This window comes from Crocodylus siamensis, chromosome 1 (assembly GCF_052110815.1).
Source record: "Crocodylus siamensis isolate JL-2025a chromosome 1, ASM5211081v1, whole genome shotgun sequence".
In the NCBI taxonomy this organism is placed as follows: Eukaryota; Metazoa; Chordata; order Crocodylia; family Crocodylidae; genus Crocodylus; species Crocodylus siamensis.
In genome coordinates, this window is record NC_143395.1 from 407068396 (window position 1) to 407095388 (window position 26993).

The 26993-nt window shown below is 46.6% G+C and overlaps 1 protein-coding gene and 1 pseudogene across 11 annotated transcripts in view; one reads left to right on the plus strand and one right to left on the minus strand.

The window, feature by feature from the left end:
• Positions 1-26993, plus strand: part of DLG2 (discs large MAGUK scaffold protein 2) — a 1617582-nt gene that overhangs the window by 154883 nt on the left and 1435706 nt on the right. The window lies entirely within an intron of this gene.
• LOC149875364 (uncharacterized) lies at positions 8300-9263 on the minus strand (annotated as a pseudogene).

A 26993-nucleotide genomic window follows, 5' to 3' on the forward strand; every position in this document is an offset into this window, starting at 1 on the left:
GGGGAGCGTTCCTCGGCCAGCCTGGAGCTGGCTGGGACCAGCCTGTGACTGGGACAGTTCCTGGCCAGCCCCAGGCTGAACAGGGAAGTCTGCACTTGCAGCCTGGAGCTGGCTGGGGATATCCTGCTTTAGGCAGTCCCGGCCAGGTCCGGGCTGCATGTACAGACTTCCCCGTGTAGCCTGGGGCTGGCCAGGAACAGTCATGGTCCCAGTCCTGCAGCTTTTTCCTAGCCCTATGCTCCAATCTGGGTGATAAAGGCATGGGGCTTGGAAAGAGCTGAGAGGGAGGGGCAGGTCCCAACCCCCTGCCCCAGTTCATTGTTGGAGTAGCTAGAAGTGAGCCCCCAGGTGCTAGCTGCCCCACCAGTGGATCAGGACAGGGAGCTTGGACCTGTCCCTCCCCCACAGCTCTTTCCAAGCCCCCTGCTCCCAACTGGGGAGCCAAGTTTGGGAGCTCCCTACTTCTGGGGCAGGGGGATATTGTCCCCACCTGGGCTCTGCCACTACAGCCTGCCTCTGCAGGAGGCAGCTCTCGGAAGCAGGGAGCAATCTCTCAGCCCCACCGGGAAACAGCCGTCTCCTGGCCCCACTCTTCCTGCCAGCCCCTGGGTTAGCACCCAGGGGGAGCCCACAGCTCCCCCTGGCTGCTGCAGGGGGCAGGGCTAGAGGGGGCAGGAGCAGCAAATCTGCTTCCAAATGGGTGCATGTGTAGACAACCACCTAGGGTGGGTTTACACCAGAGTAATTTACTCTGGAGTAAACCCATCCAGCAGCATTTGCATGTGTACACATGCCCATTTGACATCAAGTAGAAAGACATCTTCCACCTCCCCCCAGTACCAGTATGAAATATACAGTTCATACAGGACTCTGAACAGGAAGAAAAATAAGCTTTCACTAAAGTGGAAAGTCCTTTTCAGTCATTTCAAAGGCTTCTTTCCCTTTTGTTTCAATATTTTGAGAGCCTCTTTGATACAAGATTCACTCTCAAAAGCTCTGGGGGGAATTATTAACCTTAGATTTACAACACTTATATTCCTTCTCTAAATTTTCAGTCTCTAATTAGTTTTTCAATATGAGCCTGTAAAATAGAGATTTAGGACTGGATTCTTAAGGTGGTAAATGTATGGGCTTCATGGAGTTGTGAAGTTGTGCCAGTTTATGCCAGCTGACAATCTAGTAGGCTGTTTCTTCTCCAGACCCTGCCAAATGACATGTCAGGTGTTTTCCTCTCCAGAATGGTCTCTTCAGTTGCAGTAACAAATATGTGACCAGCATCTCGATGTAGCTCCATTCTCTGACACAAACAGAAATGCAAGTGGTGAATCTAGCTGTAAGCCGCCACAACTCCAATGACTTCAATGAACTTGCATTTGTTTTTACTGTTTGTAAGCCTGCTCTGGAGAAGCATCCCATTGAAGCATCTTCAGATTTAACATTAATGAAGACTGTCTCTGGCTTTCCTTATATCTGTGGTTTTTTTCACCCAGTACTTGCTTTTGTCTTCCTCATCTGTAGTTGCAAGTGCCTGTGAAGCAAAAAGCTAGTGGGACCCATCGTTCCTCACCCCTATATGATAGACTAAACCAGACAGCCTTTCAAGTACGGAAACCTCTCTCACAGGGGAGGCATTAGAAAGAAAGAACTTTTTTTCCTTCCAGCATAAGCTGAAAAGAAAGTTTTTTTTTCTAAAATTCTTCAAGAGATTTTTTTTCTAGTTCTATTTTACAAGCTATAACTTCAGCTGAGCATTTACAGTCATAGGAATTAGATCCTGTGTTCTTGTATTTATGCATCTATACCAAAGAAGCCACCTGATCTCACAGGCTTCATTTTTCACTATTATGGGCATTGAAAAGGAAGCATTTATAGGTGCTTGTCTTAACTGGTAATGCTGTATTCAGATCCTTTTAAAGTGTCTCTGAAAAGTAATGCATGTGAAAATCTCTCTTCTACCTAGTCAATCTCATTTTTATGTACTGAATAGTATTTGCTAACTGTGGTGATTTGTTTTTTTTTATTCCATGAGTCCTGCTGAGCCAGCACAAATGTAGGAGGTGGAGTTCAGTTCTGTTCCTCTTGGTGTTTCAGCAATGGTTTTACTAAGCTTCCTTTGCAAGGCCAGCTAGTCACATCTGTAAAAGCAGTTAGGTGCCAATAGAATTTCAAGGGTCTTAGTGACGTTTCAATTTAACGTTCCTGTAGAATTTTGCTTGCAGAGCTTTCTGCTGATGTGCAGATGGATGTTATTGGAACAATTTAGCCTCATTTTGATTCCAGGTTTGAGTATGCAGGGCTGGGCTCCCCTGGGGGAAGGGAAGAAGTCAATTTACTTGATTAGTCTGAGTTCATTTTCTCTAGCATCAATGGATATGGAAGCCTACTGTGAAGTTTTGACAGAGTCTCTGTTGAGCGGAGCAAAGTTATTAAATGAAAATTAGCATTCTGGACTCTGGTAGGACATGTGAATGACAGTGACAGGAGAAACATGCACAGAGAGGATTAGCTGGCCTGGGATGTGTGTTGTACTGACTAGGAAGGGCAGACAGCTGAAATGCCCAATATGGCTATGGTATAATATAATTTGGCCACATCTTTGAAAAGTAATGTCTAGGTTTAAACTTTCTTACTGACATTTGGGTACTTGATTTTCAAAAGCATCAAGCATCCCACAGCCCAAGTGGAAGGGCAGAGATTGTATGGTAACATCTCAATAGGTAAGTGGTTAGTAGCACAAATAGTTCTGGCATCAAATACTCCCCTCTGCCAGTGAAGAAGAATCATGAGAAGGAGACCTAAGAAAACCCAGGCTAGCAAGTCGGAGGAAGTGGGTACAGGACCAGACTCATATATGTTCAGAAGTTGGGAGGAGTCCATTCAGTGTTACAGAGCACAGATACACAACACGCATTACTGCACTGTTGCCTAATTTGCCACGCAGTAAGTGAACATGTCTACATATGTGTGTGCTTACAATGCAGTAAATTCCCTTAATCGCACCTAAATTTGCTACCTTCAAATGCGAATGCAGGTAGCAAATTTAAGCATGATTAGTCCATGCACAGTAGCACGCATAGAGACGTGACCTGGCAGCAAGACCCCAGCGGTGCTGCTCAGCCTGTGACTTCTGGCTGGTGAGGCTTTTGCTGCTGGCTGGAGGGCTTTTTACTGGTGGCTGTTGAGCCTGTGGTTGCTGACTGCAGCTTGCTGCAGCCTCTGGTCAGGCCTGCCAGCCCCCAGGGCCACCTGCAGCCAGCTCAGTGAGGCAGGGCCAGCCCACCTCCCTGCTGTGTACCCCCAGAAGCCTGCTTTTTGAATGCAGCTACATGGCTCCCAGGCCTGTGCTGTGCCCCTGCATTGAGTGCTGTCGGCAGCTGCCCAGGGCCAGCAACAGTGGGACAGCTGAGCAGGGTCCCAAAGAGCTGGCATGGGACCCACCGTGTCCTCCACATCCTTCCTGTCCAGGTCTGCCCGTGCCTGCATGCGCACGCCCATGCCTTCTACCCAGGGACCCAAATGGACCCAGGAGGAGGTTGGCAATCTTGTGGTGCTCTGGGGTGATGCAGAGGTGTAGAGGCAGCTTGAGCTGGGTGGGTGCTTGAATGCCCATATTTATGAAGCCTTGTCAGGTGGAATGTGAGAGCACAGACACTCCCAGTAAGCATGGCAATGTCAGATCAAAGTCAAGGCCTTGGGGGCACAGTGGGTGGCAATGACCAACCACAATCATCAGTCCACAAGACCATGCCCTTTATGTAGCAGCTGACCACTGTTTTGGTGCCCCAGGACTCAGGCCACAGTCATGCAATTTACACCAGCCTGGGTTGCCTGCTTGAGTCCGCCTGCACCCCCCAACCCCTCTGGTGACATGTCATTGGAGGAGGGATACTTGGAGCCCCCCTGTCTCGCCCAGCTCCCCAGCTGCTCAGTCCACTAGCAGCTCGGGCAGCCCTGGCCAGTGGCTGCCTCATGAGCTCTGCAGCCCCAGATCCCACCACAAGAAGTGGCTGGCCATGACAGTGCCAGTCATCAGCAGTGCCAGCTCCTCCTGGGGCAGTGTGCCCAAGCAGGTGCCTGCATGCTTTGCAATGTAGGCCAAGGACACTGGGCACTGCTGGACACCTTCACCAACAGGGAGGACCATGCTGAGCCACCAGCCTCACCAGCCCTGGACATGTGGTAAACCCCACCCCTGCCCCTGTCTCTTTCTGCCTGGCCTTCCCACACTCCCCTGGCACCAGGTTTCTTCCCATAGCATGTAGAGAAGGAGGACACAGTGCAAAACTTTATTGTGTAGCTTACGCTCCAGCATCTGGGTGGATACAGGTCTCTCACACCCCAAGGAAGGCGTTGATGCTAGAGGTGATCTTCTTCTTGGCAGCAGGGGGCAGCAGCATGTAACATTCCCAGAGGTAGGCCTCAGATGGTGGTGGAGGTTGCAGGGCAACCCGGGCTTGCCCCCCATGCCATCATAGCTCAGTTCCGTACTGGGTGCACGGATTCGTCCAGGGTACTGGGAGAATAAGCAGCATCAGGGTATAGTGGATCAGACACCCCTTTGCCTGCACAGCCAGCTTATTATGCATCACTCAGGGCATGGACATCACGGGAATGCCTGGAGTGCAGCCAGCAGTGCATGGGAGGGCTGGTCCTGGGGCACTTCTTTGGAGAAGACCCCTGCGGGAAAGTGGGATCATGGCGAGCTCCTCATCCCAGTTGTCTGGAAGCTTGGGTGCTGTGGGCTGGGTGGTAGTGCAGTAGGGTGGATGACCTGCAGAGGGAGAGCGGGGAGTGGGGTCTGGAGCCATTACAGCAGGTGCTGCCAGAAGCCTGGCCTGTCCCACCCTCGGAAGGGGATGGGGGGAGGAAGGCTGCCTGTGGTCAGCACCCAGCAGGCTGCTGGCCCCAAGGGAGCATGTGGAGATTGGGGGCTCGGCCAGAGGTCACCTGGGCCCAGGCCCACCCAGCCAGACTTACCATGAACCCTGGGCACCTATGCAAGGCTGACCCCTGATCTGCAGTTGGGCAGTGCGCAGTTCTTGGTGCAGAGCATCTTATCTCTGAAATGTTGAAAACTCTTACAAAAGGCTTCTGTCTCCTGGCTCTGCAGGGCCTAAATCTGGACACAGGGGAGATACTGCAGCAGCCAGTGGGGATGCTGAGTTGAGGATGCCGCTGCAGAGATGAGCTGGCCATGCCAGAGGTGCACCTAAGACTGGACCATCCTCTGCTAGCAGCTGGTGGAGGTGGCTACAGAGAGTGTGGTGGATACAGAGGCCTGGTGCCAGGAGAACTTGGCCCGCCAGGAGAGGTGGTGCTGGGAGAACATCGCCTGGGAGGAGGCATGGGACCAGGTGGATTGAGAGCACTCAGCCAAGCTCCTAGTCCTGGAGTGTGAGCGGGTCTAGGTGTTGCAGGAATAAAATGTCATCCTGGGAGCACTGAAGTCCACAGATGATGACCGCCAGACCCTAGACACCATCGTGGACCTGGCAGTCTTGTGTGTGGTATCCACTGTCTGGCCTCCAGCCCTAGCCCCACGGGCTGCCTGGCAACTGCCTGCCACCCTGTAGCAGGCCCCTGCCTGAGCCTGGGAGGAGGTCATCTGATGCCTCCTGCCACCTGGAACCTATGGCTCAGTCCCTGCCCTGGGTCTACTGTCACCCATTTCCCCCGCCTGGACCCAGCCTCACTGGTCTCCCCAGCTCCACATAGGCATGGAGCCAGAGGTGCCTGGGGCAGCACCAGAACTGGATGCTGGCCCTGCTGGGCCTGGACTCCAGCAGCTGGAGGGAGAGCCACCCACACTGCAGGAGCACCCCTGGATGAGCCCCCTGCCTGTCGTGGGCCATGGTCCTTGGACCTGCAGGGGACCATCAAGAGGCCAGGATGCTGGCCTTCTGCCCCGGGCTCTGCCCCCTAGGCACCCCCACTCCACAGCCCTGCCTCCCCCCCAGGACACAAAAACACATACTCTTGTAAATAGTTTTGAAACTGGGAAGAGGTTTTATATTTTGGTGGGTGGAGAGGATGGTGGTGGAGCTCTATTTGTTGGGGAGGCAGTGGGGGAGGGAACTCTGTTGTGTGTTGAGGGGGAGGGAGGAGGGATGAAGGGTGTGAACTGTGAGGGCAATAAAGGTGTGTTATTTGGATCTGTGTCTGGCATGAGAGTGGTGTTGGGGGTGGGTAGGGGGTCTGTGGGCAGGTGGGCTAGAGCGGGGAGTGCTCCAGCAGGTGGTCTGCCAGAGCCTTCTGTACCCAGTGCCCTGGCTCCTGTTGGTGGGTGCGTAGCTTACTGCACAGTAATGACCAAATGCACGTGTAGATGCGCCCACAGCGAGCATTTTATAGAGATAATGTAGCAGGGGAACAATGGGATAGGGGATTGGCATAAGCATGAAGACTGAAGGATTATGAAAGATAACTCCTAATTCAGAACTCCTAATTCAGAAAAGTTGTGGAATTTGAAAGATAGGGTATGCATACTTCTATTTTACAACAATATAGATGATGGAACACTTAAATGAAGACCGAATATCCTCATGAAAGACAATCAGAGATTAGGCAAGAGATTTAGTGAAGATCAGTGGTCTGAACAGGGCCCAGACCTGAAATATTCTGATATGGTTCCAAAGCTGGGCAGAAATAAACAAGACACAGAACTGAGGCTCTAGCGGGGCCTATCTCTTTAATCCCATGTGATAATCCTATGCCATTAAAACCAATTGAATTTCTGCCATTGTCTTCCATGACAGAAGCACTGGCTTGAATAGTACAGAATGGCCAGTCTATTTCCAGTTGAGAATGGGAAGACTTCAGCTAAATGCTTCATTTTTTCCCTTTGTGATTATGAGAAGAATGATGCTGTCCCCTTTCAATCTGAATTTTGGTTTTGCTAATTGCTTGTTCAACAGTGGGTTTAAATTAAGCTCATTATAAGTGGGTTCTTGATGGAGTTTTATAGTGCAGAAGTTTTTCTGTTTAGTTAAGATGGCTTCTTCTGTTCAACTCTTGCTAATTAACATCCATCATTAACTGGTCTAGAGCTTGCAGCTCTTTTGTCTAAATGATTGTTAATGTGAACTTCACTCATTGGGACATTGGGTTAAATGCCAATTTAATGAGCATGTGTTAGTTATTATCGCTGTAACTGAAACCCTGGGCATATGTTGAGAGAGATAAAGGTTTCCTCTTGTTTTCACTAAATAACTTGCTGAAATTGCATTCCTGGGGTGCACTCCATTTTTTAAAAAACTGAACTGCAGTGGTTGAAGCCATTGAGAGAGAGAGGATCAAAGAAAAATAAGTCAGTCTTACAAATGAATCCAGGTAAGAGCCTGAATATTCAGTCATCAAAGATAAGCGGTGATTGTATTAGTAGACAAGGTTCTTTGGGTGAATCCGATATCTTTTATTAGACCAACTTAAATGGTTGGAAAACAATTATTAAGCAAGCTTTCGGGTTCAAAAACTCTTTGTCAGGCTAAGGAGGTTTCAGCAGTTGGTGTGTGCTCTTCCTGGATGGAATGAAAAGTAAAGAAGCCAGAGGCTGGGCTGGTCTGCATGCAAGACAGGCAGTCAGTGAAAATGTATATTGAGGAGTCAGTGGGTGAGAGACAGGCTGGGCAGTGGGAAGAGAGAAGGGGGATGAATAGTGGAGAGGTACCTGGGGAGTCAGATGTCAGGCAGGTTATAAGGTGTCATAAATCCAATGTCTATATTTAATCCATGATTTTTAGTATCCGGGAGGTTGATGAAGTGGAGTTCATAGGCTCATCTCTGGGAAGTGCTTCGTAAGTACCTTTGAGGATTAGAACTGAGAGATTGGAGAGAGAGTGGTTTTCTTGTGAGAAATGTGCCCCCACTGGTAATTGGGTATTCTTGTCTTTGATGGATTTCCATTGTGCATTCCTTCTGGTGCGCAGTTGTTGTTTGGTCGCTCCTATGTATTTTCTGTCAGGGCATATGGTGCATTGGATGAGATATATGACATTTCTGGAGGTGCAGCTGTAAGATGCAGGAATGCTGATGGCTCTGTTGTGGGGTGTAGTAATTGTGGGAGTGGTGGAGATGTGTTGGCAGGTTTTGCATTTCTTGTCCTGGCGTGGTCTGGATCCATTTGGTGTGTTCTGGGCTTGAGGAAGTTTGCTTCTGGGGATGAGGTTAGCGAGGTTCGGTGCTTGTTTGAAGGCTAGGATGGGTGGCTCTGGCAAGATGTCTTTAGGAATAGGGTCTCTTTCTAGTATGGGTTGCAGTTGTCTCAGGATTTTCCATATAGGTTCAAGGGAGGGGTGATATGTTATAACCAGCAGTGTGCAATTTGTGGGGGGGTTTCTTTTGTACTGCAGCAGTTCTTCACATGGTATCTGGGTGGCTCTTTCAAACGTGCAATCTATCTCTCTGGAGGAGTGTCCTTGCTGGGTGAAAGCCTTTTTAGGATTGGTGAGGTGGCAATCCCGGATGGTCTCTTCAGTGCAGATTAGGTGGTATCTAAGGGCTTGGCTGTATATCACTGCTTTTTGGGTGTGTTCAGGGTGATTGCTGGTTCTGTGCAGAAATATATGTTTGTCTGTGCATTTCTTGTATAACGTGGTCTGTATTTTATCATTCTGGATACTGATCATCCTTTCTAAAAAGGAGATGTTGGTGCTGGAGTATTCTAGAGAAAGTTAGATGGAGGGATGGTGACTGTTGAATTTCTGATGGAACTCAATCAGAGATTTCAGGTTTTCATTCTAAATGATGAAGATGTCATCAATATATCTTAAGTATAGCAAGGGTTTGATGGTGCAGTTCTTGAGGAAGTCTTCTTCCAGGTGGCTCCTAAAAAGTTTGGCATACCGTGGGGCCATTTTGGTGCTCATAGCTGTTCCCATCGTCAGGAGGATGTGTTGGTTATTAAAAGTGAAATAGCTGAGTGTGAGGATGAAGTGTACAAGGTCAGTAATATCTTTGGGTCTGTATTCTGAGTTGTAATCTTGTTCCTGTAGATATGTAAAGCAGGCTTGGATGCCATCCTGGTATGGGATATTGGTATATAGGCTGGTAACATCCATGGTGGCTAGGCAGGTGTTGCTGGGAAGGTGGTCTATGTTTTTAAGTTTCCACAGAAAGTCTGTAATGTCTTCTACAAAACTTGCTCTGTGGGTGATGAGCGGTTTTAGGATTGATTCAACAAGACCTGATATTTTCTCAGTTAGGGTCCCGTGGTTGGGTAGGATAGGTCTGCCAGGGTTCCCTCGTTTGTGGCTTTTAGGGAGCATATAAAAAGTCCCGGGTTAGGTAGTGGGGGGATCAAGGTCTGTAGTTTTTCTTGTGGTCCTGATGGAAATGATTTGATGGTATTGTTGAGTTTCTTGGTGAAAAGGGGAGTAGGATCTTCTTGTAGTTCTTTGTAGTAGGTGGTGTCAGAGAGCTGTCTGTTGACTTCCTTTATGTAGTCTTCACAGTTTAGGATGGCTATGGCTCCTCCTTTATCTGCTGGGTTTTTTTGCTATTTGGTAGTTAGATCTTAGGGATTCTATGGCCTTTTTCTCTGGTAGAGAGAGGTTGTTATGATGGCATGTTGCTGATTATTTCATTGTTCATTCTGTCCCTAAAGCGGTCAATGTAGCGGTCAAGGTTAGGATTTCGTCCACTGTGAGGTGTCCAATATGGTGTTTTTGGGGTTTTCCAGGGTTGATCTTTTCCTGAATGTTGTCAGAGGATGAAATTGTTGTTGGGATTGGGTTCATTTTGGTTGTGGAAATATTCCTTGAGGTGGAGGCGTCAGAAGAGTTCTTTTACTAGGGTATTTTTCTGGACTATATTGTCTGAGTAGTAATTTAAACAAATTTCTTATGGAAGATCCCAATCTGATAGACATGGAGATGGAAGTCTTTGCTTTATCACCAGAGGAGCGGTAGCAGTGCCATAAGACTGACATACTGGGGACTGAGCCATACATAGTCCACTAGAGCTGAAAGCATACACTATCACATATTGAGTGAAAGAGCCGACATTGCTTCATTATCACTGGACATGCACTGAGAAAAGGCTACGCAAGTTCTGCGTGCTGCATACCATCTATTAACCTTAAGTGGAAACAATTATGCTATGGCAGGAGTGCAGTCCCATTCACATGGCCCTCTCCATCATTCATGGAGAGCTCCAATATGAGTTGGTATCAGTTAACACAATTTCAAGCCAGAGAGCGATTGTCTCTTGTTTTCTGTTTGCCATGAATGACGCGTGCCACCAGAGGCTGGAGAGGCACAGTGGCCACCCGCAGGTGGCGGCAGCAGTGGTGGCGGTAAGCAGAGAGGGGCGGGTGGTGAGTGCCAACCGGTGGTCGGCGACCACCTGCAGATACTGTCAGCTGCAGCCAGCGGTGATTGACAACCGCCCTCAGATGCTGTCGCTTGCAGCATTGGCGGCAGCCAATTTTAGCAGGTGCACTGCCAATCTTAGGGAGTGCACGTGCACCCCTATGCGTCGCCAAAGCTGTTTGCCATTCTCTGTCTTTTCATTTAGTGTGAGATGGTTGAGCTGGGAATCTGTAACTCTAGGATGCAAAACACATGAGAGAATGCAGCGCGAACTGTGCTGCTGCCCTAAAGCAAAACTTGCTCTTTTAATTCTACCCTAGCCCTTTCTAGTCTACCCACCACTCCATTGTTCCTGCTCCCTTCCCATGTCTTTAAGGACCTCTTCCTAGGAAAATCTTAGTACACTTCTGAATCCTCCTGTCAGCCATGCTTGGCCTCATCAAACATCCGTTCCCTTAATTCCCATGATTCTGTCTTCTCCTCTGAAATTGCTCCTTCTCTATGCATCCTTTAGAGAACCCTTCTCACCCCCTGTAACTCTTTGTGAGGATTACACCACACTCTGTCTGTCCCCTTCTCTTCATTTTTTCATCTCTGGGTAACCTCTTGCCACAAATACAAGTTCAATTACCATCTCTTAGAGGCAGCTCACAGATCTATCTCCTTTCCCCATCCCACTGCTTCAAACGTTTCACTTCTTTCTTTGCATTCCTCAGCTGGTTTGCTTGTCTCTTTTGCCTCAAACATAATCTGGTTTTTTTCACCTTCAAGGCACTTCATGGTCCATCCCTGTCTTAGCTTATTGTTTCCCATTCACTGTTGAGATGTTGACTCCTACCTCCGACTGGCACGTGACACTGTCTGTTAATGCTCACTTGTTCCATTTTCAAACATGCTCCGTCTTGTTTTCTCTCCTGCTGGCCCTCTTGTGTGGAAGGACCTCCCTGTAGACATCTTACAAAGCTACCTATAAATTTTCTTCCTTAAAACTTCACTTTTCTGTGATGCCTCTTTATAACCTGACAATATGTAGGCTGCTGGGACCGCAGCCTGTCATGGTGATGTCTTATTGTTTCCATGTATTTCCTTGCTTCCCTGTACCCATCTGTTGGCATTTTTCTTATATTTGGATTATAAACACTTTGGGGAATGTGTCCTATTTTGTTCAGTTTATGCCGCACCTTACATATACAATAGGGCCCATGTTTAGGGGTCTTATGCAACTGAAATTATGAAATGAAACTACTAATAAAAACTTCACTTTGTACTGTGGGGACTGGGCTGGGATGTGTTTCTGAGGAATTTTCAAGTGTAGTTTTACACAGAAGAAAACGTTCAGTGTAACCTTCCAACTATCAAGTCATTTATTTTTAGTGAAGTATATGTCACACCTACCCATGTGTTTAAGATGTCCTACATCCATGGAGAAAACAGACACTTTTGCTCATATGTTTAAGGCAAGGGGCATCTGAAGGACTTGACCCTGCTGTCTGCATGCAGGTTTCCCTCCCCAAATACCTTGATTTGCTTGCAGCCATTGCCCGCTGAGCAGAACGTGTGCAGGGGGAACAGTATATATAGCTTGATAAATATGAAGCTTTTCAGGGACAAGCATGCAAGTTGTAAAGCGTACAATCATAAGGCAGATGATGCTTGTTTTGAAAAGTTTATTTCAGGATAAGCGATTCCCTTTTACATTCAAATGCAAATTGTGTTTGCGACAAACTTATCTCCTTTGTCGCTTTGTGCCTGAATAAACTTAGAGTGGTTTCCAAGGAATGGTGTTATGTTGAAGACACTCCTACAGCTAAGAGCCTGAGTGTTGGTTCAGACAGACACAAAGGTAAGTGATGTAGGGCCGTGGTTCTCAACCTTTTGTGTACCGGGACCCATTTGTAAACATTGATAGTCAGTCCCGACCCAGTGCCCCTCACTCCTGACCTGCTGCCTCCTGCCTCCAGACCCCATTTCCCCAGTGTGTGAGGCGGGGGGTGGGTGTGTCACGGCCCTTTCATATATTCTTGCAACCCACTTTTGGGTCACGACCCATGGGTTGAAAAACACACATGTAGGGAACTTTTCAGCTCTGATGCTTCAATGCTGGCAGCCACTAGTACCCCTACATCCCCAGAGACCACCCTAACACATCTCAGAGGGTTTTCTGCTATTACACACCATTACACAGTTGCCAGCTGTCCCTCTTTCTGGAGCACAGGGTGGATCCTCTTAACATGTTTGTGACAAAGTATTGAAATGCAATGGGTTCGAACAGGTCTACAGTAACTAGTGCTGGGAATGTAGGTTTTCAAGGACAGTTTTGAGAGAAAGACGGGGCACTTGTCAGAATATTCTGAGGACTGGCGTCAGAGGGAAAGAAGGTGTGAAGGTCTGGTCCTTTGACACTGCATAATCTCATCTTTCACCTGCAATGGACTATGCGTCTTGGAACCTGCAGCACTGGGAATTAATCAGCAAATTCTCACTGATGTCGGCGGGGAGGAAACGTGTATTTGATGTGAATGAAAAATGTTACTGAATTATACATTTTACTAGTGTTTTAACTAATGGCATCTTTTATTTATCCACAAACTAACAGAGCTATTTGGGTTTTATTGACCAGTATGTCTTAATTTGACTAGTGACATTTCCCATGATTAATGCATCTGTTCCTTGATGATGCATGTGCTTCCTGATGCATCACAATTAACTGCTGTTATTCAGTAATATCAGGAAGGATGCTTTTTATCTGGATCTGCATGGCTTTGTTCTGCATTTAAAATAGCAGGTAAACAGGCAGGGCCTCTCTTTTCTGCTCTCATCTGTGTGTTTGAAGTCAGAAATGAGAAATTCAGTCTTGGGTTCTGGGTAAAATTCAGCATATTTCTGAAAGCAAATCAGACTGAAATAGTAAATAATGTAACAGTGCTAACCAACAAATACAGTGCATAGGATATGTAAAAAACAGAGAATGCAATCTTATGAGCACTTATTTGAATTTGTGCCTCTTTTTTTATTTTTATCAGTAGACATGTCAAATTAATAGGCATGAACTCTGTTTTAAAACTTTTCCCTGGATTTTTAAAATAGCATATCAGATCTAGATTCTTATGCATGTTTGCTGCAAGTATGCTAAAGATATTTCCTACTTTTCCTCCAATCTTGCATGCACTTACCATTTTGCTAACTGTATGTAGCTGAATAATTCCACTGATATGACTAGAACTCCTCACATGTATGAAACTAAGCACAGTCTTAAGTGCTTGCAGATTCAGGACCCTGATCAGAACAGCTTGCCTTACTTATGTCATAGGCACAGCCCAAGTGAGAAAAGTTACAGAAGTTTAACTTAATGGACTTTAAATTGATCTAACTTGCAGCTCAAGGGAAGTGATTTTTTCCAATCTATTCAGCACTGGTGAAGCCTCAGCTGGAGTTACTGTGCCCAGGCTTGGGCCCCACACTTCCTGAACAATGTCGACAGTTTGGAAAGAGTCCAGTGCAGACCAAAAAAGTAATTAGAGGTCTGGGAGACCAGACTTCTGTTATTTAGTCTGCAGAAGAGAAGACTGAGGAGGGATTTGATAACAGTCTTTAAATCTGAAGGCGAACTCCAGAGAGGATGGACATGGGCTTTTTCCTGTGGCTACAGGGGATAGAATTAGGAGCAACAGCCTCAAGCTTCATCAGAAAATTTAGGCTGGAGTTTAGGACAGACTTTCTGACTATGAGGGCTATCAAGCATTGGAACAAGCTACCTAGACAACTTTATCCTTGAAAGTTTTCAAGAGCAGGTTGGAAAGACACTGGCTGTGATGTTTTAGTCAGGGATGATCCTGCCTTGAGCAGGAGACTGGACTAGATGACTTTGTGATCCGAACTTAAATGAATGTACACCCCTTCTATAGATACATTTAAATCAAGCTAATCTTTACTGAAATTGGTTTAAGCAAGGTTTACATTGATTTAAATGCCTCTGCATCAGGGTTTTGCATCAGATTAACTGATTATATTTAAAACTAGACAACTTAGTTAAATTAGTGCAACTTTGCTGGTGAAGTCCAGTCCTCTGCAGGCTATGGACAGTGAAAAAGCCATGAGCTAGGAACATAGATGGAAGGAAAAAATAATTAGGACAATTCCTTCTCTCTTGGGGAGAGAGGGGAGGTACCATTTTTGTTGCATGCTGATGTTAGGATCAAAGTTCCTGGGGAAAATGGGGTGATGTTTAAGCTACTAGGTTCACTGCTAAGTAGAACTTGTTAGAAATTGTCCACAGAATGTTTTACCATCAAAAAATGAAGTGTCTCTTGAAAGTGGGCATGACTACAACTTAATGTGTATTATCTTATTTTAATGCACATTAGAGCATCACTAAAAACTGGTACTTAGTTAATACTCATTAAAATAGGCTAATGTGCATTACGTGTCACTCAAAAATGATGGGTGCCTATACATGAGTGACGAGCTTGCTCCAACGTGCTGAAATCCCAGTGCATCGGAACAGACTCAATTAATCAACTCCGCTGGAGCTTGGCAATTGGTGTGCTCCGGCAGTCTCCTGTATCTCAGGTTTCAGTGTCCCCACACTTAAAAATGGTGGTGGGGGCACTTGAACTAAAGCTTGTTGGAGAAGCTCTTGGAGGTGCTCTAATTAGAGTGCTGCCCCTTCCTCCCCATCCCCAGACCATGTGTAAAAGTGCCCCATGCGCTTTACTTAATTCTCATTAAAACAGGCTAATACGCATTTTCTTTGTACCTCACAATAGAGGGCACTGTTACATGTGCTTTAGGGGTACTGGGTGAGGGGGGCAACACTTTAAATAAAGCAGCTCCAAGAGTCGCTTTAATTAAAGCACCATCGAGTCTTGTGTATCAGCATCCATGCATGTCAAAATGGCTGTGGGGGCACTTGAACTAAAGCTAATTTGATGAGCTTTAGTTCAAGTGCCTCTGCTGCCATTTCGAAGCATGGGGCCGTGCTCCAGCAGACTTGATTGAGTCTGCTCCAACATGCTGTAATTATAGTGCATTGGAGCAGGCTCCAAACTCATGTACTAGATTTAATGTGCATTAACTAAAGTGTGTTAATGCATGTGTAGACACTCCCAGTGGAAATACTGTGTGGAACATGTTGACTTTGATTAATCTTTTTGGGGCACAATCTCTATTGTCAAGCAGGTTTTTGGAACTTGTTGCCCACTTGGCTCCTTTAGCCTGCAGTTGGACCCCAGTGTTCCCAGATGATGGAAGTTGGACAGTACAGGAGGTTGGCTGGAGTGAAGTCCAGGAAATGCTGGTTTCATAGACGTGAGGCACTTAGCAAGGTGCACCCACCTTGGAGCTCTGGTTCTTAGAAGACCTGGCAGTTGCCAACTAAAACTAATATTATTTTGCACCAGTATCACTGCTTGCCTCTGTTGAATACTAGGGGGAACTGACAAGTTTTGCGCATGGTGAGTAAATGATTCTGCTTTACGTGGCTTTTTAATAACCCCAAGTGTATAGTGGCCAGGGCCCCACTGGAGAATGCAGCTGTTTCCTGGAATGATTCCTCAGTCCCATTTATTCCCACTCCCTTTTACACTTCATGTTGATCCACAGAATCCAAATCTCACAGCACTGTACATGACAGTCCTCCAGAGTCCCTGGCTTGCAGCCTCTGTCCATTATATACCATTTCTGCTATTCTTCATAATTTACATTGGAGGGTAATGCCAGACCCTGATTGTTTGAAAAAGACAACTATCAGCTTTGGAGAATTGAAGTTTATCCGTATCTTAGGTAGAAAAAGAGAAGACAGCACTCATGTTGTTTCTGGTATCTGCGTCCCAGTGGTGGGCATGAACTGGGGAGGGAGATCTTACCAAAACCCTTTCTTCCAATCCTGTTTATGTATTTTGTGTTAAATAGTCATTGTATAAAATGCATAAATGGTATTAGAAGCAGGGATCTGAACCTAGGGCTCCTTCATTCCTAGAGCAAGATCTACTTCCCTGGGTCACAGTCAAGCTGACTCCTGTTTGCTCTCATTCTGGTCCCATGAATCTTTGCCTCCTAGCTGCTGAGTGACCCAGCTTCAACCTATGTGAGTTCATGTGCACTCTTATCTTAGCCTAGCCCAGTGTATAACTTGGTACTTAGGGCATGCTGCGGGGATTGAGGGGTCCCCTAGAATCCAGCTCTCTCTTGTCATGGGCAAATGTTTTAACCAAGCATCTATTCTATAAGGGTGAAGTCTATATTATGCAGTGAATGCATGCTGTCTGTCAAGCAGAGGTACTGGTTCAGATAGATGTTTTGCTGAATTCCAGGAGGGTGTCTCCCCTATTAGCCATAAGAACCAGGCTGGACTGGAACATGAAAGATGTATTCAAGGCTGTATTAGGAGAAATGAGAGCTTTGTGCCTACTGGCTATAATAAAATGTGCCTAGAGAGGTGCATAAAGACTGGCAGAGCCTTATTATGCTGCAAGGTGAAGGAGGGTCTGCCTCTGGGGCTCTGATTTGAATGAACAAGAGAGTTACAGGCTTGCACAGGTTTGTGCTTCAGTGTATGAAATACCCTGCAACATCACACAGTTTACAGTAACAACAGGGCAAATGATATCTTTGGTACAGTGTTGATAGGCAGAGGCCTGAGTATCACTGCACATAGCTCAAGGAAGTCCTCTGAACAGTGTACCTTTGAAGCTTAAAAGAAAAAAAGGCTATATAGGGAATGAATTGGTAAATAATTAAGAAAGGTTATAATGCCTTTCACACAGATCAGTTAATATAGCCTCACATACAGTCCTGTTCATGGTACCAGCCATCTCCATGGCAAAGAGGAATTTGCAGAATTCGGGGTATAAAAGGGGCGGAGAATGTTCAAAGACATGGAAAAAAATCTCTTTGGAAAAGAGACTGATTGTTCTGGGCTTGTTTATTTTGAAAGGGTGATGGTAAAAGGGGACATGATAAATAGATACAGGCTAACAAAGAACATATAGATCAGGAATTTCTCTTCCTCTTGTTTGCTAATGTGAGAATGAGGAGAAGGAAATTAAAAGGTGAGAAATTCAGAACCCCTGAAAGCAAAAGCAACCCACCATGTCACATTTTCTACAGGTGTCATGAACCTTGAGGCTGTGTCCTCGTGGCCATGCCAGGGCGGGCAATTATTTCGGGCGGAGGGCCGCTTACCCAGTTTTGGTAGGCTATGGAGGGCTGCATGGGTAGCCCTGCCCCTTAAAAGGCACCCCACCCCTTGACAGGTGCACTGCTCCCTGGTCACCATCTTGGGACCAATGTCCCAGGGCCAGCACCAGTGGGGCCCAAAGTGGGGGGCAGGCTGGCAGGGGTCTGTGGAGCTGGGCTGGGCTGCACCAGCAGGGAGGGGGGAGCCGGTCCAGCTCCATAAAGCCCCTGCTGGCTGGAACCCCACACTCCTGCCACCCTGCTCTGGCCCCCCCAGTGCTGGCCCTGGGGCATTGATACAGGCCCTGTGCTCCCACTGGCTCCCTGCCCACTTACACCCAGTTTTCCCCAGCCCTGCGGTACACACGGGGGGGCAGCGGACAGCCCCAACCTCCTGCTTGCCAGCAGGGAAAAAGCTGGTGCTGAGCATGGGGAAAAGCAGCCCTTTCCCTGCCCCATGGCCAGCACTCCCTGCTGCAGCTGCTCGCAGCCCATGAGGTTGTCCAGAGCACGCACAGGCAGCCCCACGCAGGCTGCAAGTGGCTGCAGCGCGGGTCACCAGCCACACGGTAAGCGAGGGGCCACTCTTCCCTGTGCTCAGCACCAGCTTGTAACCCGGCCCCACTGCCAGCCTGGGCAGAGCACGGGGGGGGAAGCATCCCCTCGCCCATCCCATGCTCGGTGCCCCATGCTACAGCTGCTCGCAGCCCACCTGGGACTGGCTGTGCCCGGCCATGGGACAGGTGGGGCGCCGCTTTTCTCTGTGCAAGGAAGGAGCCCAGGGAAAAGCTGAGTGCAGGGGGAAAAGTGGCCCCTTCCCTGCCCCATGGCCGGCACTCCCTGCTGCAGCTGCTTGCAGCCTGTGGGGTTGTCCGGAGCAGGCACAGGCAGCCCCACAGAAGCTGTGAGCAGCTACAGTGTAGGGTGCCAGTCACGGGCTGGGGAAGGGGATGCTTCTCCCAACCCCATGCTCCTTCCCTGCCCAGGGACCCCCCCCCCCGCTCTCCTCCCCCTCCACTTACCTGCAGTTCTGGTGCGGGGCAGCTACATGCTCCTGGGCAGAAGCCCCAGGCTGGGGCATCTGGCTGGGGGGGGGGGGGGGGGCAAGGTGGGCCCCATTGTTGTTGGAGCCTGCTGGGCTTCCCCTGGATCCTACTGCCCTTGGTTCTTGTCATTTTTGACAGGAACCAAGGGCAGAGAAATATTAATTTTCTACATTTTTAGGGGCCCCGCAGGCCAGATAGAATGGCCTCATGGGCCGAATCCAGTCCGTGGGCCATATTTTGCCCACCCCTGGTCCATGCAGTCTCTGATATGGGGCTATTTGTATGAATTCAAAAAATGGATCCCACATTGTATGGTTCTCCCTTTCCCAAACCACTAGGCATCATCCTGCTACGTCTGGCTCCGAACAGTGTTGCTTGGTGCTGTGCCTGGCAGATCACTAGGTGCTCAGGCTTCCTGACCTGGCCCATGTTCTGACTAGCTGAATTCTCCGATTCATGGACTCCAGGAGTGAGGGGCTGGGAGCCTGGGAGAGTCACTGCCGGGAAGATAAAACATCTACTTGCACATCTTTTCACAGCATCTGATGAAGCGAAATCTAGCCCATGAAAGTTTGTGCTATATATATATACTACCTAAAGTAGAAACATGTGTAAATATATGTATCTGCTTTAGCAGTGTATGTGTGTCTGTATGCATGTGTATCTACTCTAGACTATAGAGTGCAAATCTACCCTGTCTGATTCAAGCTAAAATATTCCATTTTCGTTCTCCTGGAATTTTTCTGAAAATCACTGCATATGAAAACTTTTGTGTTTTTGACTGTTCACTTCAACTCATGATGGAAAAACACCATTTGAAAACATGCAATTATTCACAGGAAGGGATTTTCAATTTCTAGCAACCTCTAGTCTGTAGCCAATTTTCTGTGGTTATACTATGATCTATGGACCACAATTCAGGGAACAGCTGTAAAAAAACATTTTGAAGTCTATCTTATTCAGCTAATCATTAATGGTGAGTGCATTCTGCAACCCAAACAAAAAGCATCATTTTCTAGGAGGCACATATATGATGGCAACAGGTGCATAGTAATTTGTTTTCAATATGTAGAGTGCAGTTTATTAACTACATGTTTGCACAAATGATGGCTGTCTTTTAATTAAAAAAAAAAAGCAGCCATGTCAGGATGAGCCAGTTAGCCTAGTATTTTCAATATATGATTGATTGTTGTTTGGGTTAGTGGCAGGACATTTGGCGGAAGCAAGTATTGACTGCATTGTTTAGGTCAAAGGTGCTAATGAATGCACATTACATGTGAAGGATCAGGGGCTGTTAATAATATATGTATCAGTATTACGATGGTTCTGCTGACCAGATTTGAGATGCTGCCAGTGTATATATTTAACAAAGGTTTTTGACAGATCATAGTTTGGATTATATTATTTTGCAAGAAGCTTATTTATAATGAATGTGCAGTGAAATATTAAAGGCAGTTTGAACACCAAGAGTTAAGGAGGTCTTGAATCAAGTCTTAAATAATGAGTAAAAAGGGAAACACAGCAGAGTTTCTAGTTTTGATTAGTACTTTTTCCAAGCTCAGATAATTCACCCAGGGCCAAATTCTGCAGCTGTTTTACACAGAGACCAGGCACATCCTAGCTGTAAGTAGATCTATACCTTTCATGGCAATATAAATAACCAGGTTGGTAGACAGTCCTGGTCATCCAGTCATTTGATTCTACATGACTAGTCTTTCTTTACTTATGTTCAGTAAATGCTACTTCATTTATTTTTTGTTTTGAGCTGTGCTTTGAAAGCTGCTAGTATGTTATGTGGCTGGTGCTATAAACACTAAACTTTTAGCCTTTGTTTCAATTTGGTGAACTCCTAGCAGATCCCCATATCAGTGAAACACTACAGACTCTCACTGGTTTTTGAAATCTCTTCATATGCCAGATTGTTAAAAACACAAGAAGTGCTATTATGCTAGGTCAGACCAATGGTTCATCTAGCCCAGTATCCTGTCTCTGACAGTGGCAGAAGTGGATGCTATGCAGGGAGAGCATTGACCTGGATATGTATAAAGTGATGCCTTACTCAGTACCCACCCTCTATGGATAGAGACTGGTTAGAGGTGCTAGAGGAAACATCCCCAACCATTTTGTTCAGTAGTCATTAATAGATCTGTCATCCATGAAGTTATCCACTCCCTTTTTTGAACCTGGTTATGCTATCTGCCTCTACCACCTCCTGTGGCAATAAATATAAGGAACGACTAAATAATCCCAGAGTGTGGAAACTCAACCTCTGCCCCCAAGCTCAGCCCTCCATCAGCCCAAGTAATGGGTTGGACTTGATCATTCTTTGGGTATATTGCACCTAGTTAATGATTCACACTCGCTCCCTTATAGATTACTACTTCTACATCAACCATGTATAACAAAAAAGACCATCTACTTATATTTCAGATGAGAAAAATAGTTTCCACACCCTTTTCACTAGCTGAAATTGAACTGCAGTACTTCTTCATACATATGCATTTCAGTGGATGCCTAAGGGCTTAATGTAGGGTTGGAGGCAGCTGGGTACGGTTGCACCTGGATTCCTGCTCCACCCAAAGTTTAAAACCAACTGGCAGCAGCAGCAGAAGCAGCATTTCTATTCAGGCAGCAGTGAGAGTCAATTGACTTCATGGCTCATTATAATTTACCTGATTCTTTCTAACCGTTTAATTCCGCAGATGTTAAGGACCCTCTCTCCTTCTTAATGGTCCTGATGTTGGCTTTTCTTCATCAGTTCTCCTGTCTGTTAAAGTTGCTCCTAGTAATGTAGCTCCTATTTCACAGTCCTGTAGACTGCTTTTAATTCTACTTCTGTGCACTAACAGTGTGAGATGTTGATAAATATGAATTATGTGCAAAGGCTGAAAGAACTCGGGTTATTTAGTCAGGAGAAGAGAAGACTGAGGGAGGATTTAATAATAGTCTTCAAATACCTGCAGGGCAATTATAGAGAGGATGGAGATAGCCTTTTCTCTGTGGCTGTAGGGGACAGGACTAGGAGCAATGGCCTCAACCTGCAGCAGGGGAAACTGAGGGTGGAGATTGGGAGGAACTGTCTGACAATGAATGTAGTCAAACACTGGAACAGGCTGTCTAGAGAAATTTTGGAAGCTCCGTTCCTGGAAATTTTCAAGAGCATGTTGGGCAGACATTTGGCTAGGATGGGTTAGCCAGGGATAGTCCTGCCCTGAGCAGGGGTCAGGACTAGATGGCCTCATGAGGTCCTTTCCAGTCCTATTTTCCTATGATCCTATGTAAGCACTCTTTCCACATTACTGAAGTCTTTCCAAAAGGGTCTTTTTGTTCAAGTGGACCTTGTTGCAAGCTGGAATGTAACTGAGGGTGAGGGTGGAGGCGACTGGGGCAGAAGCCTTGGGTACTGCCTTTTGGGTGCAAAGGGCACAAAAACTGCTGCTGCTGTAGCTGGCTGCACTGTCACTGCTGGCAGCACAGCAGCCAATGCTGCTCCATTCACTGCCACTGCCCTATTTCATCTCTGGTTGCAAATACAGAGTTTTCCCCTTGTACCAAGAAACTGTCCTTTGTTGTCACTCATGGCCATGAGTCTTAGAAACTTGTTTGTTCTTATCAATCAAGCTTTCTTACCTTTCACGCAATTTTTCTACTTATCAGTCCAGCTTCCAAGGCTTTGTTTTGCTGCACTCAATCGTCTGCTTTTAGCAACTAATTACAAGTTGTTTATATGACCTGGTGGCCTTGCGAGCGCTTCTCCCACTTCAGCACCATCTTTCAGGAGAGGCTTTTTTGAGCAATGACAAACTATGAGAACCGTGTGCTAACATAACACAAGGTCATCTGTAATTCTTGTGGGGTAGCTGCATACACTGGTGCTCGTAGATGCTTTTATGTAATCTCAGTCAGCCATGGAGTTCTTTGCATGTGCTCATTGAATGAAGTCCCGGATTTCCATACTGAGCACAATGTTGCAGCACTCATACTTTGTGTATGAGAAATTCTCATTACACAAAGAATATGCAGGCTTACAGATCACTATATGTCACTTACTACACTTACTGCACCTGAACTCTAATTAACATTACATTCACAACTAGCTAAAATATACAGAACAGTGGTTCTTAGCTTCTAACCACCTGGCATGCTCTTTTCCCAGCACTGTGTAACTGCTTTGCTTATAATGCAGAGCAGTAAGAAAAAGTATAGGTGAATTAAATATACAGGCATAATGCCATCTTTCAGGCTGGTTTTTTGCAGCCAAACTCTCTGCTGGATCCTTGTTAAAGTGCAACATTTTCTCCAGTCAGCTGGGTAGCTCTGTCCTCATTAAGATTATAAAATCTTTTTGGATTACTTGTTGCCTGGTTCATTATCCTGCTATTTGACAACTTGAGTTGGGGAAAGAATACAGGGAAAGGTTATTATAGACACCTCTTTTCCATAACTCTGTGGTCATTTTGCACTTTGCAGTGTAATGTAAGACCTTCTGGTGAATGCTGGGTCCTAGCAGTGCCCCAGTAATGAATTGTTCTCCCTTTCCACTGGGGATGGGAGAAGAAGTAATGGGCTTAAATTTCAGCAAGAGATTTAGTATAGATGTTAGGGGGAAAAGCTAACTTTAAGAATGGTTAAGGAGTGAAAGTTTACAAGGGAGACTGAACATCTCCATTCCTGGGGATTTTTAAGAATGGGTTATACAAACATTGGGTATGAATAATTTCAGTCCAGTTGACCTTCACATAGGGGAAAGAACTAGATTACATTTTGAGGCCCCTTCCTGTCCTAATTTCATTTTATTAATTTTGACAAATATAAAACAAAAGCACCTCACTTCTCATGATTAACAGGTAAATGGATTCAAATATAAATAATTATTTGCCCTATACTAGACCGTGAATGTTTTCCTTACAAGTGTGGCAGACTCACCTGCTCAAGAATTCTCAATTCCGATTGGTGGAGCACATCCACCAATCAGGGCAGTGTGGGGAGAAGCTGGCGCCGCCTCTTTACTGAAGGGAGGGGGCGAGGAGCTGAGTTTGGGCCTGAAAGCTGCAGGTCCGTTGCACTTCAGGGGATGGAGCCCCCTGAGGTTATGAAAGGTGCTGCATCGAGGCAGCTCAAGCCTGTATCCTCAGCAAGGGGATGGAGAGAGCGGCGTGCAGACTAGCACATGGAGAGCTGGCCCTGGGAGCAACTCGAGGCTGCTCAAGTTAGCCCCGGCATACGGTAGATAGCCGGAGCCCCGCAGTGTGGCCTGGCTAAGAACCAGAAGAGCCCCAGAGCCTAGAGCAGGGCCCGGGAAAGGGAAGGCCCGGACATAAGCCTGGGTAAACCCAGCCAGCTGCAGCTCAATTCCCCCTGGGACCAGGAAGAACCATTCGTGCCCAAAGTGGGGCACAAGGCCAGGAGGGGAGGTCTCAGCATGAGGCAGACAGTGCGGGGGGGCCTCTGAGTGGAATACCCTGAGGCCTGGGTCGATGGTTCCTCAGAGAAGACTGGGAATTGCTGGCAGAATCGGGTCCCGCAGGGGAGGCATTTCTGAATTAAGGCAACCCTCCCCTCTCCCCGCCAACCCAGAGGGAAGCCCTGGGTGAAAGGTTTCCTCCTGGCTAGACCTGTAAGAGGGAAGGTACCCCTTGCTGACTGAAATCCAGGGGTAGATGTGCCTTATATCATGTAAAGCTGTGCCGTATATTTTGTAGGACTGTTATCCTGATTGTAGATATGTTGTGGGATTGGTTTAGTTTTGTATAATTGGAGTACCTTTCCCGCTCCTCTCCCCCACTTCCTTTTTTATCCAGTTGTACTCTGCCAGTGGTTCCTTTGGGTTCCCTGGAAACTACCTGTTGACCCTAACTTACCTGGTTCACCCATCTGGGTATCTGCTTCTCCTCTTTGCATGGGTATCCTGAGGACTCACCAGTTGCGCCAGGCTTCTGCAGGGCACAGGGTTGAGAAGGCCATTCCCAAGGGGGTTTGCCCCATTAAGACAAGCATTGCCAGGAGGTGGTTCCTGGCTTACCATATTGTAAATATTTCTCTGTATATCCTTAGTGCTGTTGAATGAAAGCACTGGAAATACTTACCGGAAATTTTCCTTTATTTGTTGGGTGATACCTACTGTAGATACTTACCTGTATATATTGGATAAGGATAGTATGTATATTGTAATTTAATAAACTATAAATGGTTAAGAGCATTGGCGTGGAGCTGACTCTATAGAAGAAAGAGGGACCTGACGCAAATCACAGGTGTCCCTCTCACAGCACTGTCACCTGCCTTATCTGTCTCTTCCAACTGAGGATGGGCATGTCCTTGGGCTTGCAAACTACTTCTTTACTGGCTTCATCTTATGTTCTTTCTACATCAAAGGACATCTGCATGTTTCTTAATGGCTTTGAGATGCATATTGCATTTCTTTCCTACCCCTTAAAAACTTATTTCAAAACTGTTCTGCACATTTGGCCCTGTAAATGTAACACGTCTGCCTCTGCGGCTGTCAGGAAAGGCAAACGAACACTTCTTTGTTTTTAAAATATTGTAACTGACATGTAATAAATTTTCAAGAAGCCATTTGGAGACCCAGATTTGTATGTGCTTATTATGTTTATCTACCTTCAGAGTACTTTTCAGTCATTTATTTGAGATGATTAATGATTCAAAGTTGTTAATTCTACTCTTGTCTCCAACATGGCATTTTAAATCTTTCCTTTTAATTTTAAAGAATGAAATGAGTTTCACTTCCTGACATGATTTATCACTGCCAGAACTGATGGAATATTATCCTCTTATCAAAATCATGCCTGCTTTTTATTGCAGCAGCGTAACAGTAGGAAAATAATAACATATAACCTATCGTACTTGATATTTTCAAAACACTATATAAATATTAACAGAGTTGGCCTCACAACCCTGCAGTGCACTAGGTAAGTATTTATAATGCTGTTACATGTATTGCCCAAAGCTATACAATGCGTGGCAGGATCACAGTCAACACTGTGGCATCTCTACAGTGCTTAAACTGAGAGACTGCTGTTCTTTTCAGCACTAGACATGGTTATAGATTAAATATGGCACCAAACACTTTGCTTTTCAGATCACCTTCTTACCAGGCTAGTGTAATGGTGTAACTGTAAGTTATTAAGAAATCATTCCTGGAACTAGAAATCATTCTTGGAACTAGAAGGGGCGGGGGTGTAGCTCTCTATGTGAAGGAAAGCTACATGTCCCTGCAAGCTGATGTTGGCGACCGGCATGGACAGCTAGAGACCCTCTGGGTAAAAATTCGTGGGGAATTCAGCACAGGGGACACAATGGTGGGAAAACTATTACAGACCTCCCACTCAAAGTCCTGAGCTTGACCAGGAGTTCGCCCGGGAACTGACTGAGACCGCTTGCTCCAGGACCTTGGTTGTCATGGGTGACTTCAGTTACCCAGACATCTCGTGGGAAGATCACTCAGCTAAATCTGAGCGGGCGCTAAGCTTTCTCTTGTGCGTGGATGACCTCTACCTGACTCAAGTAGTCTATGGGCCAACGAGAGGCAAAGTGCTGCTTGACCTGGTACTGGCTATGGGGGACGACCTAATCGGCGACCTAGTGATTGATGGGAAGCTGGGTGACAGCGACCACGAGCTGATCACCTTCACCATCCATCGTAAAGCTGGCAAGTCAGTCAGCAACACAGAAGTCCTTGACTTCAGAAAAGCCGACTTTGACAAGCTCAAGAGGCTAGTTGGTCAGGCCGTCAGGGACCATGACCCCAGGGAGATGGGAGTTCAAGAAGAGTGGTTGCTTCTCAAGGAAGCGATCCTCAGTGAACAAGCTAAATCTATTCCAACACGGAGGAAAGGCAGCAAGAAGGCACAGCAGCCCCCCTGGGTCTCCAGAGACCTAGCGGACCTACTGTGGCTAAAAAGGAAAGCCTACAAAGGATGGAGGATGGGATTCACCTCCAAGGAGGATTACTCGGCGCTGGTCTGGTCCTGCAGGGAGCAAACCAGGAAAGCCAAGGCTGCAACTGAACTCCAACTAGCTTCAGGCATCAAGGACAACAAAAAGCCCTTTTTCAGATATGTGGGGAGCCGGAGGAAAAGCAAGGGCAATGCTGGACCCCTGCTAAACCAGATGGGGCAACTGACAACTGACGCCCAGGAAAAAGCCAACCTATTAAATAGGTACTTTGCGTCAGTCTTTCATCAGTCACACGGGATGCCCATGCCTGCTATGGGACAGGGAAATCTGGGTGAGGGGGATCCCCTACCCTCCATCAATGCTGACCTCGTGAAGGAACACCTTGAGAAGCTGGATACCTTCAAGTCAGCGGGCCCTGACAATCTGCACCCCAGGGTACTCAAGGAGCTGGCGAGCGTCATAGCCCAGCCCCTGGCACGGGTCTTTGAAAACTCCTGACGCTCTGGTGTAGTGCCCGAAGACTGGAAGAAGGCCAATGTGGTGCCGATCT